This window comes from Podarcis pityusensis (assembly GCF_964106645.2).
Source record: "Podarcis pityusensis genome assembly, chromosome: 11".
NCBI lineage: Eukaryota > Metazoa > Chordata > Lepidosauria > Squamata > Lacertidae > Podarcis > Podarcis pityusensis.
Window position 1 is genome coordinate 35,222,036 of NC_138036.1, and position 24,355 is coordinate 35,246,390.

Below are 24,355 nucleotides of genomic sequence, written 5' to 3' on the forward strand. Positions count from 1 at the left end.
AGAACTTTGCTTCAGGATAAGAACAGAAATCGTGTGGTGGTGGTGCAGTGGCAGCAGGTGGCTCCATTAGCTAAAGTGGTACCTCAGGTTAAGAACAGTTTCAGGTTAAGAACGGACCTCCAGAACGAATTAAGTCCTTAATAGTATACAGTGGTACCTCAGGTTATTTTAATTTATTACCTTCTCTTCTCCTTAAGGTCCAAGCTGCATATTCCTGCATTGCAGGGGGTTGGACTAGATAATCCACAGGTTCCCTTTCAGCTCTACAATTCTATGATTCTATGAATCCCAAAATGAAGTGGGTATCTGAGACTTGTTGGAGGCAAAGCGGAATCTCTACGAGACAGGTCTAGCTGAAGCATGGACCATTGAAGACTTAAGACCTTAACAATCCAGTCATCAGACTAATGCTGCAGACAAATGTCTGCGTCAAGGGAATAGAATGTCTCCAAGCTTTCCATAACATCACAGTGCTAGGGTGGCTTGATGGGGAAGGAAGAGCAAACATCAGGTTGGGGGGAGGGAGAGGAGAATGAGCTCTCTTGTGAATGACAGTTCTAGCTTGTAATTGGAGGAAATATTTTTCTAGCACTCTCCAGTCACAGTGTTTTGGGAGGGAACAGCTTTGCAAGAGCAACACTTATGTCACTAAGCTTTAGAGAAATGCCAGGAAGGTGAGGTGGAAAGAGGAAAAAGAGCTGCTTTGTGACTGACAGGTCTAGCTTGCCGTCCGAGGACATGATTTATATCCAGAAAGTTATCCTTTTTAGTTCTCCCCACCCCCAAATCAGTCGTAAAGTTGCCTAGCACAAAAGTACATGGACCTATTTGTTTGCAGTTTGCCAGGTTTCCACCCAGGGACAACTCTCTTGTGTTTGCAATTTTCAGACCCCCTTGCTGTTTAACACCTGTGGGAAACCACTGAGTGGGCTCATCTCGAGTTTTGGAGTACATTGTCAATGATATGCTGATGACACATAGCTCTACTTCTCCATTACATCTGCACGTGTGGCAGTGGATGTTCTGAACTGTTCTCTGACTTTGGGAATGGGCTGGATGAGAGCCAGCAAACTGAATAAACTCAATCTAAATAAGAGGCAGCATTAGTGGCCAGTTCCCTAGACCAGATGGATGGGAGGTGGCCTGCTCTTGATGGGGTTATACACCCTCTGAAGGAGTAGGTACACAACTTTGGGTATTCCTGGATTCATTACTGTCGCTTGTGGCTCAGGTGGCCTCAGTGGCACAGAGAGTGTCTCCCATCAGCTTTGGCTGGTGGCCCAACCAGCATCCCTATCTGGACAATAATAATCTAACTTCTGCTGTCTATGTTCTGGTAACCTCTAGGTTAGATTACCTCAACAAGTTGTACATGGAGCTGCCTCTGAAGATGGTTTAGAAACTTCAGCTCCTGCAGAATTCAGCAACCAGGTCACTCACTGGGGCAAGACAGTTCAAGCAGATGATGCCAATCCTGGCCTAGCTGAGAACTGGCTGCCAATTAGTTTACTGATGAACATGCTGGCATTGACCTATAAAGCCTTAAATTGCTCACAACCACTATACCACAATGCCACCCCCCATATGAACTGACCTGAACTGCCCCTCATATGAACTCACCCCCTCATATGAACTGACCTCTCCCACAGAATGCGGTGATTGGTTGGGTATGTATGGGATGAAGAGATTGTTGAGGTATATTGGTTCTAAGCTATATCACCCCCAATCCTTCAGAACTGATTTTGAAGATTCATGACGGAAGGAGGCTGAAGGGGACTGGAGGGGAAGAAGTTCCATTGCATAAGCAGAGCTGCATTACTAGATTTAGTACCTTCTATCCCTTCCTGTTATCTTATTGTCAAATGAAGACCTCTTCCTTCTGCTTGGCCTTTGGAGGTTTATAATGTTGTCAACTGTTGTGCTGTGATGATGTGTTGGCTTTTTCTATTTTACTATAGGTTGCTGGGTTTTATTATTATTGTTGTTGAAATTTGTACAGTATTTTAATATAAACTGTACAATGTGCTGCAACTCCAGTTGAAAGGTGTAAAATATGATAGAGATACAGATGCAGATAGATTTAGTGTCAGTCTCATTTGACCTTTGTTTGTCCACTATTATTTTTTCTTTGTTTGCATAGATTTTTTAGACCAACTTATGTCAATTCAATACATTCTTTTGTAGCCGAAAAGAAAGGAAAATTCACTGGGTTTGGGCCAAAGCAAGAATAATTTCAGTACTGGGGTGTGTTGAAATGTGACATAATGAGATGAAATTTTGGGGGATTACATATTTGCATATATAGTCATTTTGTAAAATGTAAACAACCCTTTCTAGTGTCCTCCTGGCAGAAATCAAGACATACGTAGTGATACAATGGAATAAAACCTTACTCACACAGATAGAAGAATTATTTTGTTAGTCTGTCTTGTTAGAAGATAAGATGAAGCTATGTTCTGATGTTAACTGGATCTAGTGGGCCTCCTTTGAGGCATGTTGGTTGCTTGTTCGCTTGAATGTGATATTTCAAAGCCTGAATATTTCAAAATCAAATGAGTAAGTAAATTTATTTATTTGTCTAAACTGACTAGAGGTTTATCTGGCACTTTAGGTATTGTTGGCAGTAAAATAATGCCGTGAATCAATCAAAATGTGAAACCTTTCTCTCCACACAGGCACTAGTAGTATTTCAGATTCCTTTGAGTTAGATTCACCACACTTTTCCTTGGAACTCTACAGAATAATATCAACTGCTGTAACACTTGTATAAAAAGTGTGTCATGAATGTCACTGAATTTATGCTATTTAGGCATCAGGGTAGTGGGGAGAAACAGGAAAAAGATGGACAAAGGGTTCTAGGAGATTCAGAGCATAATTAAAAAATATATATATATGGTTAAAAATTAAGCTCAAACTTCATATTTATAATTTATTTTAGAGAAGAATAGCCACATGGATTGATGCTCTGACACTTCACTTTTGAAGAAACCAAAGAGGACCAATGGAAGCAGAATGTGCAACACCCAACCAGAAGAGAAAAGGTCAGCCTTTCAATTTTCACTAAGTGGAAAGGGAATGTCATTGCCTGACTTGAGCAATAAGACATATGCATAGCATTTCTCCCTGTATACAAGGACAGGTTGACCTTGGTCATCATGCAGTGTTGTGGTGGTGCATTTGGTAGGGAAGAAGTGGAATCAGACCATACCTCTTTGTGGCATAGTTTTAACAAGTCAGAAGCATTTCCCACCTACTGTCCTATACAAGGGGGACTGTATAATGTTGTCAAGCAAACTGGGGAAATAATTGCACAATCTGGGCTGTGAGAGCATAAAGCCTTAAATGATATAGTGTTAACTGAGAAAAAAGTCAGTCATACTTTAATTAGGGAAATTACCTATGACTAAAATCTCACTGATTTCAATGAGACTATCCACAAATTTATACAGAAGTAATGAAGCTTACGCCCATGTAAATGTGCAGAGGATGCAGGCTAAATGTGACTAACTTTATCTGGATTGGGGCCTGCACACAGTAAACATTAAGTTTTAAACAGTAAATATTAAAGAGCTATTTGGAAGCCCTTACAAGAAAAAAAGAAATCTTGCATCAAGAAGGAATCTGAATTATTCCTGGATGTCAGATTGCATTTATTTGACCTTGTGGCACAGAGTTTATGAAATAATGTTATGGTCATTTCTTGGAAAACGTCACATATATTGCATGAGTAACTTGGGAGCCCAGGAAATCAGCTGCCATTAACTTCTGGCAAATGTCCAGCAGCAAAAATGAAAAGAATGAATTAATGAATTAATTGTGCAAGACAAGCATAACATCAAGGGGAAGGGCCTATCAGTTAATGGCTATGATGACAGTATACACACCTCTTTGCCTCTGCAGTCAGAAATTGGTTCCACTCAACAGACTAGATTGCAAGAAGCTTGTCCACGTCCTTCGCTCTCACTAACTGAAATTCATCCAATAATATGTGACTCCGGTGAGGTGTTGGGCATGTCCACAGACAGTACTGATCCAACAATGGTACCCAGTTTATGATAAATGTGTGTGATTTTATTCTTGAGGTGTTTAGCAGATACATCCCAGTGTGCCTCTATGCATTCCTTAATACAGTGAGCCCACCAATTATGCAAGTGTTAGGCTCTGGGGGTCTATGCACAAAGGCAAAATCACACAAAGCCAGGAACCCCCGGAACTGGCTGCCCCTGCAAAGCAGAGGGATGCTTACTGGAGTCTGGGAAGGTTGCAGGAGGGCCTTGAGAGCTTCCCAGGGCCCTCCTGCAACCTTTCCAGATCCTGGTAAGCAAGTAGGTGCCTTCCTTACTGGTCTCTGGGATACAGAGAGCCAGTGTGGTGTAGTGGTTAAGAGTGGTACACTCGTAATCTGGGGAACTGGGTTCGCATCTCCGCTCCTCCACATGCAGCTGCTGGGTGACCTTGGGCCAGTCACACTTCTCTGAAGTCTCTCAGCCCCACTCACCTCACAGAGTGTTTGTTGTGGGGGAGGAAGGGAAAGGAGAATGTTAGCTGCTTTAAGACTCCTTCGGGTAGTGATAAAGTGGGATATCAAATCCAAACTCTTCTTCTTCTTCTAGTAAGGAAGGCATCACTATGCTTACCAGGCTTTGGGAAGGCAATGGAAGGGCTCTGGGATGCAAATGAACCAGAAGGAATGCTCAACAAGCAGATTTCAGAGGCTTTTAGCATGACACCATTAGTGGTACATCCGACAGCCACATACACTTCCAGAACTATTTTTCTCTCCTGCTGCTGCCCTTGCAGATTCCATAGATCCTATTGAACCTCTAAATCTATGAAAACCATAGATCTTAGAATTACAAGCTAGGCTAGGTTGCAGGATAGGCCCACCCCTGAAGAAGGGTGAAGCAGTCACCTCAGGCAGAGGAAGCCCCTAAGGTGGCCTCTCTCTGCCACCAGCATCGGCCCCAGTGTTTGGTGAGATCTCACCCCAAATCCGCTGGCAGAATGGTGCCTCAGAGTAGTACAGCACTTCCTGTTTCGGCTCAAGCAGTGAAGCAGGATGTGCCACGCCTGCTAGGCTGTGTAGATTTTATAGATCCGTTCACTGGGGCATTATATTTGGGGTAAATTAAGATGGTTAATGGCTGCCAAGGAAGGGAAGCAACCTTGGCTCCCATTCAGTAGTGGGAAGCTTGCCCACCCATTGCTCAAACAGCCCTCCATGGGCCCAATGCGGAAACAGTGAGTGGCAGCACACCTGGGTCAAGACAGTGGGTTGTTCTGAGGCCCTTGGCCAGTGTCTAACCTGGATGATCGACTGGTGCTGGGCCTGGTTTAGGAGTGACCTGGTTAGTAGCTCTCCAGAGTCTCTGTAGGGTGTCTTTCCCATCACAGTGAACGTATCATTTCACTTGGCTTCTTATGTCTGCAGCGTTTGTGATCTATCACAGAACTATTGCCTTTCCTCTCAAGGTATGGACTCCAGTTGGCCCACACAGCAACTGGATTTGAGCCTATGAACTCATGAGCATAACTGAAGGAGAGTCATGACTAAACAACCCTGCAGGCATGTGGGAAGGGAGTCTCTCAAGAAAGATTCCAAAAGCCAAAAATAAAACCAATTTGAGCACTCACTTTTTGCCGCTTCTCATAATGTGTGAAAGGGCTCTAAGAAGCCATAAGCAAAGGTGCTATGTAAGCAGGCAAGAACTACTTCTTTCCCCAAGATTGAGTAAAGGTTCAGCATGCTTAACAGTCTGTTGTTATTTCAATTAAATCCCACTAAATATCCATGGAGGCTCACATCCTGACCTTTATCTGTTGTAGAGTAGCACTTGGCTGTAGCACATAGAAAATTACTTCTGTAGAGGAAACATAATTAGGAAGTCATGCTACATTGTGAATTTTCAGCTGTGTTTTAAGCATGTTTTTAGTGTAATAACAGCATCAATGAATTTGATTGAATTTTACATTTCACATTCTGACTGATTAAAAGAAATAAATTTCCCCTGCACCTCAAACAGCATTTATGTGCTGTGAAAGCAAGCATCAATCCTATCTGGAAATGACTTTTCTATAAACATTGTAAAATATCCCACACATTCTGTTCCTCGTTTTTATTCTAGGATCTAATTTAATGAAACAAAACCCCTTTTTTCCTCCCTCCGTGCTTCTTTATTCCATGACCATCATGGGAATAAAATACTAAGTACATATTCTTGACAATATTGCCTCATTTCTGTAACCATTTCTTATGAGAAATCGAAAGGCAAAGACAGTCAAAACAGGAAACACAATAGGAAAGTTTATGACGTATAAAATGAATTCTTTAAAAGAATTTTGGTTTAAAATGCCAAGGGTGAGAAGTCAACTATATACTGCACACATTACTATTTATTACCTTGCATATGGCTGAAATTCATCTCTTTTGACAAGCAAGGATAAATCGTATTACATATTTTATAAAATATGTGAGTTGGTCCTTTTTCTTGAAGACCCTGCATAGCAAACTTGCATGTACCAGATGCGTACTGAGCTGCAGTAGTCTCCTCATGACCGGGAACTTCATGTAATTTTCTGGCAGCTGTATTAGGGAATAAAAGGTATTTATTAAAAACATACACAATTGGTTGATTGTGTATCCAGTTCTTAGAGCACAGAGTGATGACTAAATAAAAATGGAGAAATGCAAGTTTCACTTTTGAGCAAATTTACTGCATGAAAGGTTCATTTTTTTCCATTTCACTTAAATATCTCCAGTGCTTCTCACTGTGTATGGTTTTATTGTGATTTTTTATATATACTTGAAAGCTCATTATTTTACAGTGAGGTTACTGAACCTAGACCATAGAGTGCAGATTATCCAGCATAGCATTAATCAAAATATACATGGCAAATGGGATTCAAAACAGTGCCAAAGAAGCATCTGCTTTTAGCAAAGAACAAAAATTCATTTAGCTCTTTTATTAAAAGGTATTATGGGCAATTTATTTTTAAACTATCACTCTAACACCATTAACTAGCATATAATTTAATGTACTCCCAAGCAACTTGACTTTTACATTTTCTTCAAAACATTAATTTGCTTTTGTAAATTGATGTAAAAGATGCCTTTGACCCCCAGGAAAGATTCAAGCCATTAACAATAAATTAAATTATGTTTCAGAAGTATATGGCCATTAAGTTTTTTGTTTCAGATATAGCATGTTTACAGTTCTATCTAGTGGCATAATATTGCCTAATGGAGAAAGAAAACTGTATTTTACTGGTTTAATTTCTGCTGAAACCATGTCAAGTTTAACAGTTCAATCCTATCCAAATTTTACTCAGAAGTAAGTGTACATAGGACTCCAAATTTCTTTAAAAAACTTAGTTGGTCTCTAAGGTGCTACTGGAAGGATTTTTTTTATCTTGTTTCAATTACAGCAGACCAACACGGCTACCTACCTTTAACTACAACTCCCAAAAGACTGTGATCTACTCACAGTATAAAAAAACAAGCAGTGATCTACCCATTGTCATTGGAAGAGTTGTTGAGCTTTTTTTTTTTTTGTTACAGATCACTAAGCGTCCAAAGATCGACCAGGATCAACCAGGAACACCCCACGATCGACCAGTAGATCACGATCAACCTGTTGGATATGCCTGGGCTTCAGGATTCAACCCAATCCTTTTGTCAGCCTTATCGGACAAAAGTTGTGATGATTGCTACGAGGAAGGCACCTCCTCCAATGGGCCCAATTTGTTTGCAGGCAAATTCCTCCCCGGCCCCAAATACAGCAACAAATTACATCCACAACATGGTCTCATTAACGCAGCATCAACAGACCCATTTACTAGGTGGGTTGATCTGCTACTGATTGCGCTGCTTGTTCCTAGTGCTGTCGCCCTTTTGAACCATAGCGGCAATCCAAAGTCAAGCCTTGCTCCCTCCAGTCTGCCACTGAGGGTCCACCCACTTTGAAGGCCATGATTGGCCAATTTATACTGTGGATTTTGATGGGCAATCCTGTTGTACCCACCGAAGCCAATAGCCAGATGCAAAGAATTGCCCTCTCCACCTCCCAACCCATCCCAAGGAGGCTCATTGGGCTGCACCGCAACCATTCCCCACCCTAAATGGGTAAGTAACTGTGGCCTCCTAGGTGGGTCATAAGGAAAGGGTTAAAATGAGTGTGATGTGATTGGCCAGTGGAAACTGATAGGAGGAGTTAGAGTGAGAGTTGGTGTTGTGTGAAGTTCAGTTGAGAGTTGGGAGTTGGAGAAGGAAGAGGGAGGAATAGTCTGTGGGTTGGTCGAGTTGTGTGGTGGGAGAGTGAGAGGAATTGTTAGGTAGAGTCAAATAGTTAGTTGGGATAATCAGTTTGAAGTTGTTAGGAACGAATAGGACAGTTAAGGAACTAAGATTAAGAAACTGACAAGAAAAATTAACTGAAACCATAAGCTTGTTCATGCCTATAAAATAAACTTGATTATTTGTTAATGTTAACAACTGACTGGACTCCGTGTGTACCCATGAGAAACGGGTTGGTGGCAGCGAAGAAAGCAATCACAGTGGTGGCACAGGGTCAATAGACAGTCAAATGTCCAGGGACCCTGTGTGATCGCCACAGTGACCATTTCCCAAACTTTATTTGCAATGTTCTATGTAGAGAGTCACACTTTATCTATACTGTTGGTTTCTGCCTGAAAGATAGAGCCTGTATTGAAGGGAGAGGAGTGAAGAGGTGGGGGAAGGTAAAAACTCCATCGTGCTTGCAGCTTCAGTATGCAACAGGCAGTGGGTTTCCTGTCTGCGGTCCTACTTAGCTGAAGCAAAAGAAACTCAGCTCGGCAGGCCGGTAGTGGTTTTCCTATCTGCTTCAGTTGTGGTGAGCTAGCTTCTCACCTCAGCTGTGCAAAATGCAAACATTTATAATGCAAAGCAAACAATATGCAAAGGGGGGGAGGAGGGCTTAGCTAGCCCAATAAGGTAATAAAGTGTATCTCTGCCTGTTGATTGGGGAGCAACTGGGGGCCAAGCTTGCAGCTTCAGTATAAGAATGCTTGGAAGACAATAGGGGGGGGGCAGTCTTTGGAAGCTATTCCACTGGCTAACTCTGCGCAGATTTTGCAATAAACCTTTTTCTCTGTGGAACCCACCCTGGTGTATGGTTGACTCCTTCATGCTAACAGCAGGGGCACGAGGTGACAGGATCCGGACCCCTTAGGATCAGATATCCTAACAGTATAATAACACTGTCCTTAGACAAGGCTGTACCAGGTTTTCTGTCTGACTTCATTGTTTTGCATACAGCTGCCATCCTTTTACACTCATCCAGGCCTGCTATCATACAAGAGTAGCTGTTTCCTCCAGATTATGTCCATGGCTTGCTCCTTCTTTGGCTTTTCTCTGCTCAAGTTCCTCCTATATTTCTAGCGCATGTTTATTTACACTTATGTAAATACAATCCAGAGAGATAAGAGGCACTACTTTGAGAAAACTGCTCCTTGGCATGCCATATTGACCGATGTGTCTGTTTTGATTAAGTGTAAGCACCTGTCTGCATAGCGCAGAGTAATTTTACTTTTCTAGAGCTACATGAGCAGGTTCAAGTAGGGATGAATGAACCTGCCACTTTCAATTTCTCTCCCTTTCTCATTTTTCCAGTCTTAAGTTCCATTTTCCAAATTTCTGCATCAGTTTGTGGGTTATTGTTTTTTTTTAAAGTCCTCATGGAAATTTTATGATCAATTTTCCTTAATAGAATGCATTTTATATGTTATTTTCACCAATATATGCATTTTCTGTGTATTCCCCCTGTATTGTTCTTGTACACATTATTTGGTTGGGAAAGTGTTAATTTCAAAGGATACTGGTGTTTTGGTTGTCACATTTTTGGGAAGCAGAAAAGTGTGTAGGCTTGCATTAAAATCCCCACCAAACCAGATTTCTACCCAATCCCATGTAAGCAAACCAATTTTGGGTCACTTTGGGAACGCTTATTGCTGCTCTGTTATGACTGGAGAGATGTTATAATCTGGAAAAAGATAGCTAATTTGTTAGGGGTGATTGTAGACCTTTGATCTCATCTTTGTGAGAAGATCTGAGTAGTAGAAAACCTGTCACAGACCCATTTGCAGAATTCAATGAGTGCTACCACTGCTATCATAATTTGTGTATCCCACAGTAGATAAAGGAAAACAGATTCTCTTGAAGACTGCTCAGTCAGCTAGCAAAGTAATTAATTGACTTTCATCTGATTTAATTTAGGCTGATTAATAATCTTTTTGATTATTTGATCAACCAATGGAGATGAACTTCACAGTATCACAATTAAAATTACATCTTGATACTAAATGTAGGCATTGTTTTCCAAATAGACTGCTAACTAATATTCTGAAAATCATCTTAAACACTTTGCCTGAATCTTGCAATACATGTTTGTTGGGGATGTTTGAGGGATCCAGTTATTCAACATTCTGTATGAAATGACCTGATTTGTGCTTCTCTCATTAATGTGTATTGGCAGAATTTGAAGTTTAGAGTGCTGTTGAGTTTGTTTATAAGCCTTTATTACCTATTGTGCTGTGTCTTAGGGATGGTTTTTGTTTTTGTTTTTTTGTTTGTTGTGTTATAATGTTTCCTGTTTTAAAGCTCTGATGTAACATTATTTTTTTAATAAGGAAAAGTGGTAAGATATATTTCAAAAAAATAAAAAAAACCCTAGGCCTCATCATTGTGGAATGTATTTTGAAACTTCAGCAATGGAATTTTCTCTTTCTGCATGAATAGAGCAACTGTATGAGCAACCCATAGCTAATGACTATTTCCATGCTTAAGGGTTTGTTTGGTTTTTGCTTTTGAACTTTACTGAGTTTTTACATTTCAGATGTTCATTTGGCATGTCTGATTCCATTGCCAGCGCCAGTATGATCAAAATGACTTTCCTTTTACTGATCATATAAAAATAGGATTATTGATGTGAGGTTTCGTAAAGATACGATGTGTAGGAGAAAGCATCTATGAAAAAATGGTTCCAGGGTAGAGCAACGTAGCCCTAACTTTGTTAAGTTGTTGCTGTAATGAATGTAAGAAATCTTATGTGGGGTAGTGGTTACAGTATTGAACTAGGACCTGGGAGACCAGGATTCAAATCTCCACTCTGTCATGAAGCTTACTGGGCGGCCATGAGCAAGTCAATATCTCTTAGCCTGACCTACCTGATGAGTATAGAATGCCACCTTAAACTCCTTGAAGGAAAGGTAGGATATGAATATGCAAGAAATACATAAATCTGTGAAAGGATCTCCTCTCACAGTCAGTTTCACCCCTTGTATCAAATAATTCAGGTGAGACTGTGAGGAAAGGAGTGAGGGCAGTGTTCCGTCTAGCAAGCCAAAATGCTTGCACTGACAGAATAACAGTGTGACATTGAGTGCCTCCTTGTGACTCAGCTGCCCTTAACATTCCACAAATCCTGGAAATCACTGAGCATAGATCCTTGATGAGATTTGGGGGCTTGCTTTGAAAAACTGTAATTTTTTCCAATTTACAGATATAAGGTGGTATTCAATTATGTTTTACTCAGACCCATTGGAATTAATGAACTTGACAGAATTAGGTCCACTAATTTCATTAGGTCTATTCAGAGTAAAATATGGTTGAATACCACCCCTACGCGGCGAGATATCTGGGGAATACTCGAAGCACACAGAATTCACTATCTTGTTTTGGGTGGCCCTGTTTCACTTCCAAAAAGATAAGAGACAGGACTAGCTAGGGAAGGTGCCAGACACAACTTTGTGGAGAGGGACTTCCACAAATTGGTATTAGAGGGGGAAATGATGGATCTTATAAGTTATTATCCATTTAAGTGAGACTGTTACAGCTGATAGACTGAGGCAAATAAGCTGGAGCTTGAAAAATGCCATCCATGGCACCTGAGCATTGTGCTAGAACTAGGAGTATCCCCAGTGAGCCTGTACCTTCAGAGGGTGTACAATCCCATCTAGAATAGGTTGCCTACCCACTTCCTGGACATGTGATCCACCTACCAATGGCACCTCTGTCTTATCAAGAGTCCGTCTCAGTTTTCTACTTGGCATGGGTTTTAAAAAAACATGGAGGAACATTCAGTCATCTGAGACCCACATCCTTTCATGTGGCCTCCTGCCTCTGCTCCAATCTTCCATCCCTTCTTTCCCAATTGTTTCTTCTTTATTTTCTTGGTTTTAAAATGTGTTTCCGCCTCCTCTTTCAGATCAGCTGAAGGGCCAATATTTCATTTGACAATTTATTAAATCTATTAAAACAAAACAAAACAAAATTCCTGGTTCTGTGGCTTGGGGAAAGTTAGGCATTTTTCCTCTGCAGCTTTCTGAGAACAAATAGTAGATTTTTTTGCCATGTATGTGTATGTATACAGAACACACTAGAATCAGAAAGGCATTGTTTTGAGGTTTGGACTCGATAACCCTTGGGGTCTCTTCCAAGACTACAATTCTACAATTCTATGATTTTCACTTGCTTAGCAGAAGAATAGCTGTAGGAACTATTGTATCAAAAAAAATTAGAAACATTCCATCTAAATAACTTCATCGAACCTACTGCCTAGGACTGTGAATTCTAAACAGAGGTAGCTGTGGTAAAAACTGAAGCGGGGCAGTCTTTATTCCAGAGGAGTTAATCCATAGCACTTTTGTCTCTGGTTCTGTCCATTATCGACTCTTGTTCAACCCATTGCCAGATTATATCTGATAGAATCTGGCCATTGACAGAAAAAAAGTTTGCCAACACTGTCTTAGTATCCAGAAGCAGTACAGACTTAGGCCTATCCCTAAACACACACACAGAGTGAAATATGCTAGAGGTATAAATAATCAGAAATATTAATCACACGTTTGATTCTAACATCTAGTCTGGCACCTACATTTTAAATGTTTTAAGCGCAAATATCAGAATAACCCCGATGGCTGGTAGTCATGCAGCTGTAGCTTCAGGACACCTGCATTTTCATGTTTCTGCCGTGCATTGTTCCGTGGAATCCTATTTTCAGAATATATGTGATTGTGGAATCTCTATATTTTGTTTCGCATGACATTAATCTTCACTGTAGTGAGATAGAATATAGATGTTTTGATGCTTTAGTTTCCTAGCTCTTTTGCATAAATGTGGCCCTCAGGCAGTGGTTGATCAGTGAAACCATAACCCCGGGTGCTTGCTGTCCAGGTTTCACCTCTGTGAGTGCATCAATTCCACAATATTACAGAAGTGCAGAGACTGAAGTAAAGGTCCCCCTACAAGGGCAAAAAGGAAATTTACTATGAATGGAAATGGGCTACTAATTCTTTGTTCACCCTCATAAAACTCCTGCTATACAGCAAGGAACAGAAATTAAAGTAACATTTGGAAGGTCAGCAGAACAAGATTGTATAAATAACTAAGTCTAAGGATATAGAAGGGTGAAGAAAAGTATCTGGGAATGTAAAAATTGACCTCTATTTTTAAAACATAGCTCTCTATCTACAAACAAGTGTTTTTTCTCATATGCAATTTTATATAAAAATTATCAACTAAAATTCATATCATTAACTAAGATTTCTTTAACTGAGTGACAACTCTAATAGAACCAACAGTGCAATCTGATACTTGTCTGTTGAGCTCAGTAGGGTTTTCCCAAGTAAATAGGTATAGGATTGCAGCATAAGTATATTCTAAGGTCTTGTCTTGCCTGACTATTATTCTCTTTGTATCAAGCACACACGTTGAAAATAAAGGAAGCTATTTTAATTCAGTCATTCTCTACTTCATCGGAATGTGCTGTTACAAATGGTTCCTCTATTGGATTTACATCTCTGTTATAAATAAAGCTATATTCCTATAATATCTTTTTAAAAACAAACAAACAAATTCTCACTTTATTTGAGAAAAGCTTGTGCTGAAACACATTGTCCTAAACGGATGTCAGAAGCATGAAAACTGCATGCATGTAATAGCCATTGAGGATCAAAGCCTACAGATGGAGCTTTCAAGTAATCTAATATCATCTTAGACAAAACATGTTTCAATGCAGGCAGCTCACATATTTAGTGGTGAGCCATCTCATGGTGATGTGCTACAGCAGGGGTCAGCAAACTTTTTCAGCAGGGGGCCGGTCCACTGTCCCTCAGACCTTGTGGGGGCCAGATTATATTTGGGGGGGGGACTGGATTCCTATGCCCCACAAATAACCCAGAGATGCATTTTAAAAGAGCACATTCTACTCATGTAAAAACATGCTGATTCCCGGACCATCCGCGGGCCAGATTTAGAAGGTGATTGGACCAGATTTAGAAGGTGATTGGCATTGGTTTGCCTACCCATGTGTTAAATTGTACAACTGGATAGCAAACAGAAACAAAGTCCTCATGGAGTTGGTAATCTCACCAGAGCTGTACCACTTTGGCTTGAAAGTTAGGTTCATAATGATTGCCTCTTCCTCCATAGAAAATCTCCCTTCCATATAAACAACTAGGTGTGGTGCTGGTTCTGAAATACGAATCTCAACAATCTGTTACGTGCCCCTGATATGTGTGGGCATCATTATAGCTCTGAGAATTGTTCCATGGCTCATTTTTTTTTACTGACAGCTGTTAGCAGTGCTGGAAAAATGACACTTTCTAGTGCTTCTGATGCCTCACTTGCAGCTACAGCAGTGTTCCTGCTACCAGATAGGGGAGAGAGGAGCAATATTGGGGTGAGAGGAGAGTTTCCCCCACCTCAGCTGCTTAAGCAGCAGCAAGGTAAATTGGGTGAATGGATGGGAAGGGAAAGGGGGTATGGAAGCAGAGAGGTAGCATGTGAGAAAGATGGTGGAGCTTGAAAGGTCACTTAGAGGTTGGGGGAAGAACTGGACCCCATCACTCTGCCAATAACATCATTGGAGTGCAACAGTTCTGATTTAGGTTATAACTGGGATCAGAATAAACCAAGCTGTTGGACTATTGGGCAGCGTAGTTTGGTTTTCTGAGCCCAGCTTCATGCCTAACTACAGACTAGGACATTTGCCATATTACTAGATGTCAAGTAGATAGGTTCCAACATGCAAGTTTTCTGTTCAGAAGGCTATGTTTATTTATGTATTGGGGGCAGAGCATTCCCCTAGCAGTTCCCTTACCTGAAGGGATGCAAGATGGACAAAGGTGTACGACCGTCTCACTGAGAACTCCGCCAAAGTTCCCGAAGCAAGACAAAGAGTGAAAGTTAAGCTATATCAAGACAAAAAGTTTTGGATATTCATTTAGGCTGACTCTCTCCAGAGTCGTTCTGCAAAGGATGTATGTCAAAAAAATACCTTCGCAGGCAAGATCCAAGCTGCTAAATAAATTAGCAATTTATTCTCCTTACTCCATTTGGCTTCTGCTGCATTGCCATTGGTTTTGCTCTTTGACTTTGCCCCTTATCTTTTCTCCTTTGTGGCACTTCTCAACACAGGGCTAATTTAGAGGAAATACAAGATAATTGACAATTTGGACACCCTGAGGAATGAGATAATGGCCTTGGCCTTCATGGGAGGCTTGAGTGGATATAGGCTGCAGGTGCATAATGATATGAGACATTGGCGCCACTGTATCTATTTCTCCCAGTCTTGTACTCTTTTTGTCTTACAGATGAAGCTCTAACTTTCAGAGCATTGAAGACTCTGTTAACAATAGGGGAACTCTGTTGTATAGTCAGGAGTTTAATTGATTCATCACCATCCCTCTTTATATCTGAACTTGTTGTATTAGTACAAGTACAGAGAAGGCTCAATGTTTCTTGCAAGGGTACCTTTCACAGCGCCTTTGAAAGTGAAGGAGAGAAGGTCCCATTAGTGGAGTCATCTATTGTGGGAGGATGTCTGCTAGGATGACATTTTTTGCAGTGTTACTAGCTCACACTTTATTTCCAATGAAAATGGCATTGAAAACAGCTTTAATGCCTGCATATGTTACAGGGAGACATTCCAGTCGAGACATCGGCACATGCAACAATGACCTCTTATCCTGGGAGAATGGTTTAATGCTAGTTCCCATACACAGTGCATTAGCTGTGCATAGAGATGTCGACATATCACAAGGCAGTGACTGGGGATCTGCATTCACATCTGCAATGCAATGAAGTTGAAACTGCATACAGCTAAATGAAGGTGTACCAAATGCCTCATAACAGTGGCTGTGTACATGCTCCTGTTTACTCTGCATCCAACATGGTTTGGGAAGTGATGGCCATATGATGTTAGCCACAATGCATAAGCATCCTGTATCTATCCTGTCACTTCTTAAGAAATAATTGCATTTTGATGTGTTTTTCACAAAACCAGCTTTGATCCAAAGTGTGCTTGGCCTCCAAGCAATCTTAATCACATGGAGAGAAACACCTGAAGAGGGCTTCAATAAAACAGCTAATTTGGTAAAATCACTATAACACCAACTGCATTAATAAAATAGTATAAGAATACCAAGACCAAACCAGACTTAAAAAAAAGGTAAAGGTAAAGGACCCCTGACAGTTAAGTCCAGTCGTGAACGACTCTGGGGTTGCGGCGCTCATCTCGCTTTACTGGCCGAGGGAGCCAGCGTACAGCTTGCGGGTCATGTAGCCTGCATGACTAAGCCGCTTCTGGCAAAACCAGAGCAGCGCACAGAAACGCAGTTTACCTTCCCGCCGGGGCGGTACCTATTTATCTACTTGCACTTTGACATGCTTTCAAACTGCTAGGTTGGCAGGAAAACCAGACTTAGAAGCACTTAAGAGTACTACAGCCAAAGATCAGAATAAAATACTATTTGTGGGAGATTGGAAATGTTTTATGGAATATTTAGAGAAATATTAAGAAGTTAACAGTAACAGAATTAATTCAGCAGTAAAAAAAATTGAGATATTAAAATGAGGAAAATAAGCTATAGGGAGTAATTAGAATATGTAGTGGAAAAGTAATAAAATGCACCATGGAAGGTGGGGAAGGGAGTCAATAACAATTGTGCATTTCTTTTATTTGAAATGTTGTTATTGTTTCAAGTGTAAAATAAAAATGAAAATAAAAAGACATTTTTAAAAAATAAAAAAATACTGCAGCCAAAAGGCCTGTCTAAGAAGTCAGGGCTTCATTATTCATTGGAAAGAGGATAGAGATTGAGCCAGATGGGTCTTCCTCAAGTCTTGGTGCTACAACTGAAAAGGCCCTGTCTCTTGTGTCCACCTACCTCTCCCCTGCAGACAGAGGGCAAGGCCTTAGTTGTACCACTAGGCTCATGTTCAATGAGGCAATCCTTCAGGTCTGTAAATGCACATCCATTTCTAGTATTGGCCTAAAGTTCCCAATTCAACAATAAATTTGGTATCCTTCTATGTTGGACTAAGGCAAAATGTATACTTTCATTCTTATGCACACTGAGAGCAAGTCCCCATTGAATTGCGGAGGACTTCCATCCATATAAACATACATCAAAGTGTAAATTTATTTAGGCAGGTTAATAGACAGTTTACATTTAGGCTAAGGGTGTGAAACTGTTTTTAGAGCACCTAAGTCAAAAGGTGCTAACAGCTGAGGAGGAACATAAACAAATGGGATAGGAGAGATATCTTAGCGAAAGGCAATGGAAGGAAGGATCCGTCAATTTTGCTTCTCTTGGTTTCTCATTTTTCCAATCTTATATGCAGCTCTCCCCATTCCTGCAACAATCTGCATGTCAGGGAACTGACATCGGAACCAGAGGCGGAGGCAAGGCTCTCAAGCGATGCTGGAGAAGGGCCCAGCAGGGAGAGAGGCAGCTCATCAGCTGGGGAAGGAAATCAGCGTAACACCAGGGATAAAGGGGGACAGATAGGGGAATCGGCGAGGGGGCTCCAGGACTCCTCGCCGGAGACCAGCGGGGAGAGCATGGGTCCTCCGGTACCCACGCCCTCCCTGCGCAGAAGACTTCCGCACAGGGAGAGTAGGAGGAGACTTGGCATCAAACAGCTTTTATGCTGGAAAAAGTTTAAGAAACGCCCACTGATGGATTCTGCTAGCGACTGAAACAGCCACGAAGTGAAGGGCTGTCCAGACAGAAAAGGTTTAACAAGGCAACCTAGCCAGGAGTGACGGCAATTTACGCACGAGCAACCCCTATATTTATTACACTGCAGTTGTTGTTTTTTTAAAAAGGATCCTCCAGAAAATTATTCAGCATTTTAGTGCAGTTTTCTCCTAATAAACACATTTTTATGCAGTTTTGACTAATGCACACATTCTTGCGAACAATTTATCATAATATAGTACATTTTTGTAGGTTAGTGTCATGAGGATACTCATTTTAATGCACACTTTTGCCCACTACATGCATTTTTATAAAAATTATTTGGCTGGATAACAGAATTGCAAAATTCAGATCCGTACGAATTTCAAAAGCTGGCATTGCTTCATTTCTCATGTTGTCCAGAAGTGAAAATGTGATAATTTGTCTTCAGTTGCAAACAAAATTGAATTTCTCCCAAATCGGTGAAAGAACCAACTTTTTTTTTTAAAAGGCTTTCATGAATGTAGACACGAAGGACCTATGAAGTATTGTGCTGCAGAGAATAATTTGCAGGAACTACTTGTCAATTGATGGAGAAATAAGTTTATAGAGCAATACAAAAGGAAGAATGGGAAGAATAGTCCTTGAAATTTATCACTGGAACTAAAGTGGATTCTAGACTACATGTTTTTCGCATAGCAACCCACTACTGTGTGTGGCACGCTTCAACTTAGTGTAACATCTAGGATGACTTACCAAGTGAATTCCTAATAAGAATATATTGATTGTTTCCTTGCTATTACTTAGTGCTGCTGCTGAAAATCTGAAAAATCCTTAGTCCCCACATTGGTGTGACATGAGAAATAATATAGTTCCATGTATTTACTAGTTTCTTATCTGTATTGTGTATGTCAAGGCCCCGAGTCCTCCCCCATTTGATGGATAATAAGAGACATGGACACCAGTATTTTAGGTTAATGGGCTAACTAAGGCCACAACTTTATTGGTTACAGGATGTGAGTGGTAGGCATTGGAATATCTGACTCCTGCCCACCATGCAAGTAGTCCAGTAAGGGTCAACCACCAGTAGGGGAAGCCCTGTTGATGTACATCAACTGAGAGCTCCCCCAGGGCCCTCAATGGGGTCGGAAGCAAAACAAGAGGGCAATCACTGAGCCGAGCCGCTGCTTAAATGCTGCAAGCCATGCCCCCCGGCTAACCGGATTGGTTGGCCGGGGGCGTGATGTAGCCGGGACTCCCCTCTGACGTGGGGGCACTGCCATGCCCCCACTGTACACGGGGAGGGCACGTGTCCTGCCCGCAACACCATCCCACAGGGAAGTGGAACGGCCTTGTCAGTCAAATTTATATAAGAATAAGAAATTACAAAATTTATTTTCAGGATCCCAAGATTTCTCATGCATGTCTTGTCTTTTCCTATGCTCCAGCACTTGGCAGGTAGATTAAATTCATATAGATAAATGTGAAGCAATGCAGTATATGCTCATCAAGCTAATACATATTCATGAAGGTTGTCTTCTAGGGTTATGTAGTCGCAGTGACTGCCTGCTTAATAGAACTCTAGGGTTATAGAGAAACAGCCAGTGCCAGCTTCGTAGACCTGACCACTGCTGCAGACAAACCAGCAAAGATCTCTTGCTCAGTGTAGACAGAATTTTAATCAATCATTTTCTTGTGAGGGACAGTTACTCTGGAATCTTCTCATCTTACATAATAAGGGGCCTTATACATCAGCCCTCGCAGAGGCCTCTTGAAAGTGTTCTGCATGGAAATTGTTATCACTAGGCAAACAGTTTATGTAGAGGGACTCACCATGTTGACGTCTTACACTTTTTGCCATGCCTGTGCAAACTGTCTTTTGAGATAATTCCAGTGGCATGGGGGGGGGGGGGAACGGACCCTGACCCTGTGGTTGTAGTTGGTACCAGCCCTTTACCCTCAGGTCTCAGGGCATGTTGCAACAATTCAAAATAAACCATTAAAAGCAACTTACAATCACAATCATATGTGAGTCTTAAAAATAGACACCTCAAGCATTCACCTCAAGTATTCAACTCAAGTATTGACCACTGGGCCCTTAAAGAAGGGATGCGCCACCACTTCCCTTAAGGCAAATGTTGTTTTCCCACCTCCAATGAAGCATTAATCAGGACTTACCCATCAGCTCTCTATGGTGAATACTAAGAAGCCAAGATGGGCACATGTCAAGGGAGGAGGAGATTAAGTGCTCTTCTTCAAGTAGTGTGTCCGCATCCTCATGCTGCAGTAATTTAAACTGATCCAGTACAGATTGTACGGACTGTGCTCCAAGATGCCTCCATCGAACTTGCTCTAGCCATGGCATCCAACTCTGTCCAATTTTTTTACTCCCAGGTAAGTGGGTAAAGGATTACTACCCAAGTCTCTCCAGTCTTCTGTTAAATAATTAGGTGAGGTGTCTGTTTTCAGACACAAAATACGAGATTACATGGTGATGGAACAAGGGAGTGATCAGTGTGGCATTTATCCCCAGTACATCAAATATTTTTGAAAGGCTCCACATTATGCAATATATGTGTTTGTCAAATTGCTGTGTTGTCAGCCAGAAACCTTGTTATACATGGTTCTTTTATCATTTCAGTGTGTTACAAGGCTTTTGATTGACAAGAAATGTTATTTTAAATGGATCTGATGTGTCATTAGTGTATAACAAGGGTTTTGAATGACATCTTTACAAAAGGAATGTTATACCAACCACATACAGTTGGAGTCTGTGTAATGATACTTATTACTCCTAACTGCCCAAAGAATCAATGCCTTTTTTTGAAAAAGAAAAAGAAAACCTTCTTGTTCAGGTTGCTCAGGTGTAGTTACAGCAGAATTGTTGTTTGGTGACACTATAGATTATACCTGAATTCAGCAGGGCTGTAATTTGTGGTCTAGTTATCTCACTTGCAGTTGGCAGGGTTTTAATATCCACATAAAAGGGTATTTCACTGCCTGTACATCTCTGGTTTATTTTATATGTAGTGCAAAATCTCAGAATGTTCTCTTTAATAACTTGAAATTTTAATAAGGACCTAAGGAACTGTTGGAATGTGAGTGAACTTATATTTAAATTAGGGCTTTGAGAGCTTGGAGAATCTAACTTGGTGAACTCTAATTAAATCCCACAAGGCCACCAGGTCTGCCTCCTTTGCTCTTGATAGTAAAAGTGAGGTCTTCAAAAAGAGTCCCCTGGCAGTATACAAGTGGGAGGGGGCGGGAATCATTCAACCCTTCACTATAGCATTTTTTTAAAGCAAGAATTCCAGGAGGAGTACCAGAGAAGAGGAACAATAGCTAGAGCATGAAAATGGAAACTAGCAAGCTGAGAGTTATGCACGGAGTATTAGAAAGGCAAATCTTTTTTTACCAAGGATGCTTCCTCCCCCACAATACTCAATCATCATAAGCTCCATGGTCAGGATTAGCCTGATATAAGTGTGACTGCAGGTGTGTACACACTCACACATACACATGTAGTGTGGATGGGGGCAGGGATAAGTATCCTTGAGTAACTGTGGGTTAAACCACAGAGCCTAGGACTTGCTGATCAGAAGGTCGGCGGTTTGAATCCCTGCGACGGGGTGGGCTCCTATTGCTCGGTCCCTGCTCCTGCCAACCTAGCAGTTCGAAAGCACGTCAAAGTGCAGGTAGATAAATAGGTACCACTCCGGCGGGAAGGTAAACAGCATTTCTGTGCACTGCTCTGGTTCGCCAGAAGCGGCTTAGTCATGCTGGCCACATGACCCGGAAGCTGTACGCCGGCTCCCTCAGCCAATAAAGCGAGATGAGTGCCGCAACCCCAGAGTCGGCCACGACTGGACCTAATGGTCAGGGATCGCTTTACCTTTTACCATTACAGATAAATTTAGCATTACAGATGTAAATTCTACTTCAACTGATCCCTTCCTGTGTTACATGCATGAAGGAAAATTCCAGCAAGGACCAGAAATTAGAGCTTGGACCGCTGGCTCCACCCCAGGATTTCCGCGTACAGGTATTTGCCTGGACGTCTGCCAGGAGGAAGCCGAAACTCGAGCAGCAAATGCAGGCTAGTAAATTGGCCAACTGATGACAGATTTTAAAAGAAATGCTGTGCCAAAAAATTCTCTGGTGTACTTTTCAGCTGTTCTTCATCTATTAGTGAAAATGCAATTGTGTCCAAAAATTATCAAAGGGAAGAAGAAAATTTTGTGAAATTTTCGTGGGTGGGATTTGGTTTTATTTCTGTTTGTTTGTTCTTGTCATTAAACTTGAAGTGAAGGACATGAGGCAGGAGTTGATAATGCAGGTGAGCTGCGCACAGGTGGGCTGCATGCAAGCTGCTGGCTAGCCCTGTGGAGCCTCCTTTTATTGAGACAAACATGCAAACCAGGCAGATACATTTTGGGCTGTGACCTTTACACATCTTGGTTCCGAGATCGTAGGGTGGTACAAAGTTATTTTGGCACCTGTTTCCACTGCGTCATTTTTCCCTTGCACAGTGTATGACGAAGGAGACAAAAGGTCACAGGGACAAAGGTCACAGACAGGACACCGCAGACTACTGAGACCACAAAAGGTCAGACAGAGGGAACGATGTACAGACAGCTGTGGCTTGTCTGGGGGGGGGGTATACCCCATACCCCAGGGTCACGCATGTAGGCAGACTGTGACTGCCTGCTGGTGGGGAGTGTGCTCCCTCCGGACCCCACTGCCCACTCCGCGATTATCCCTACAAAACTTCAGTTAAGCTCAGAGGACGATGTAACGAGAGAACTCCCAATAGGCATTTTCAGTTGAGGAAGTGCAGACTTTTGGGGAATCTACAGAATACTGGAAATACGTTTAACAGGAAAACGACCTCCATCCATGGACATCTAGCCATAATAAGGTAAATTCCACACCTACCCAAAATTTGAAAGATATTCTAAAGCACCCTGTGAATGAGGCAGGGGAAAAAGAGAAGCTTCTTTTGAATGTAGGGGTGCGGAACGTCAAAGAAATTGGAGGACAGGTTTTGGCAGATCACTGAAATAGATAGATAGATGATAGATAGATAGATAGATAGATAGATAGATAGATAGATACCTCGGGTTAAGTACTTAATTTGTTCCAGAGGTCCGTACTTAACCTAAAACTGTTCTTTACCTGAAGCACCACTTTAGCTAATGGGGCCTCCTGCTGCCGCCGCGCTGCCAGAGCACAATTTTTGTTCTCATCCTGAAGCAAAGTTCTTAACCTGAAGCACTATTTCTGGGTTAGCGGAGTGTGTAACCTGAAGCATATGTAACCTGAAGTGTATGTAACCCGAGGTACCACTGTAGATAGATAGATGATAGGTAGGTAGGTGGGTAGATAGATAGAATATGAACTCTAATCCACAAGGATCCCTGGAGCAACTGGGCACTTGCTGTCTCTTCGTGCTCTTTGGGGAAAAGGCTGGGATATCAATGTAATACATAAGTTAATGACTTTTCACATTATGGAGGTTTTCTGTATGTGAGTTGGGATAAGGTGACAAGATGGAGGATTTCCTTGTCCTCTTCATGGATGGTTCTTCTCCAGGTATGGCTGATGTGAGCACATCACAATGTGTGATATGTTTCAGCGATGCTGCTGTGAGCATTGGGGGATGCTTCTTTTTAATTTTGCTGCTTTAGTGCGTAAGGTCCTACAGCAATGTTGTGCAAGCATTAACAGAGTGCCAGTGTGGTGGAACCATTAGACCTTCTGCTTGATGTGCAGATATTTGAGTGTTATTTTCAGGCACGATTGCTACGTGTGATGGGACGATGAGCTGCTTGTGCGTAAAATCCAAGTCCCTCAGAGTTTGGTCAAGTTTGCAAACCTCTGTCTGTAACGGAGCCCCTTAAACATGGCTCTGTCAGTCGCTTGCAGATTCCGACAGTGGTTGCTTTCGGAATCGCTTCCAACATAAAAGCTCCTTAACGGAAACACGTCTTCTGGACTCTCTGCGTGACAGTTTCCGGCGAGGAGTGGGTGTCCCTACAGGAGGTCCTGAAACCTCCCCACTGTTTTCGCTGGAAGTGTCTCGGAGCCATCCCTCCTGCTCACTTTCCCTCAGCTCAGCTCTTCTCCCCCTACTGGTTCCCTCTTCAGCTGCTGAGTCTCTCCCAACCTGTGTGAGCCCTTCCACCTCCCTTCCTTCCGATGGCAGTTCCCTGACACTACGGTATCCAGAAGAGTCCACCACACTGGGAAAAAACCTCTTTCCATAAGATTAACATGTTTTGATAATCTTTACAATATGAATTACTGTATGAAAGCATACATAAGTCTGCAGTATTTGGAGCGCTTGATATGTGTG

The 24,355-nt window shown here is 41.7% G+C and overlaps 1 long non-coding RNA gene across 3 annotated transcripts in view; it reads left to right on the forward strand.

Annotated features, from left to right (window-relative positions):
• The window catches only part of LOC308458357, a 489,707-nt gene that overhangs the window by 155,658 nt on the left and 309,694 nt on the right, over positions 1 to 24,355 (forward strand). For all 3 annotated transcript variants that reach the window (XR_013977269.1, XR_013977270.1, XR_013977271.1), the window contains 2 exons: positions 2,939 to 3,041; positions 7,559 to 8,122. This is a non-coding gene — a long non-coding RNA (uncharacterized lncRNA). The remainder of the gene's footprint in view (positions 1 to 2,938; positions 3,042 to 7,558; positions 8,123 to 24,355) is intronic.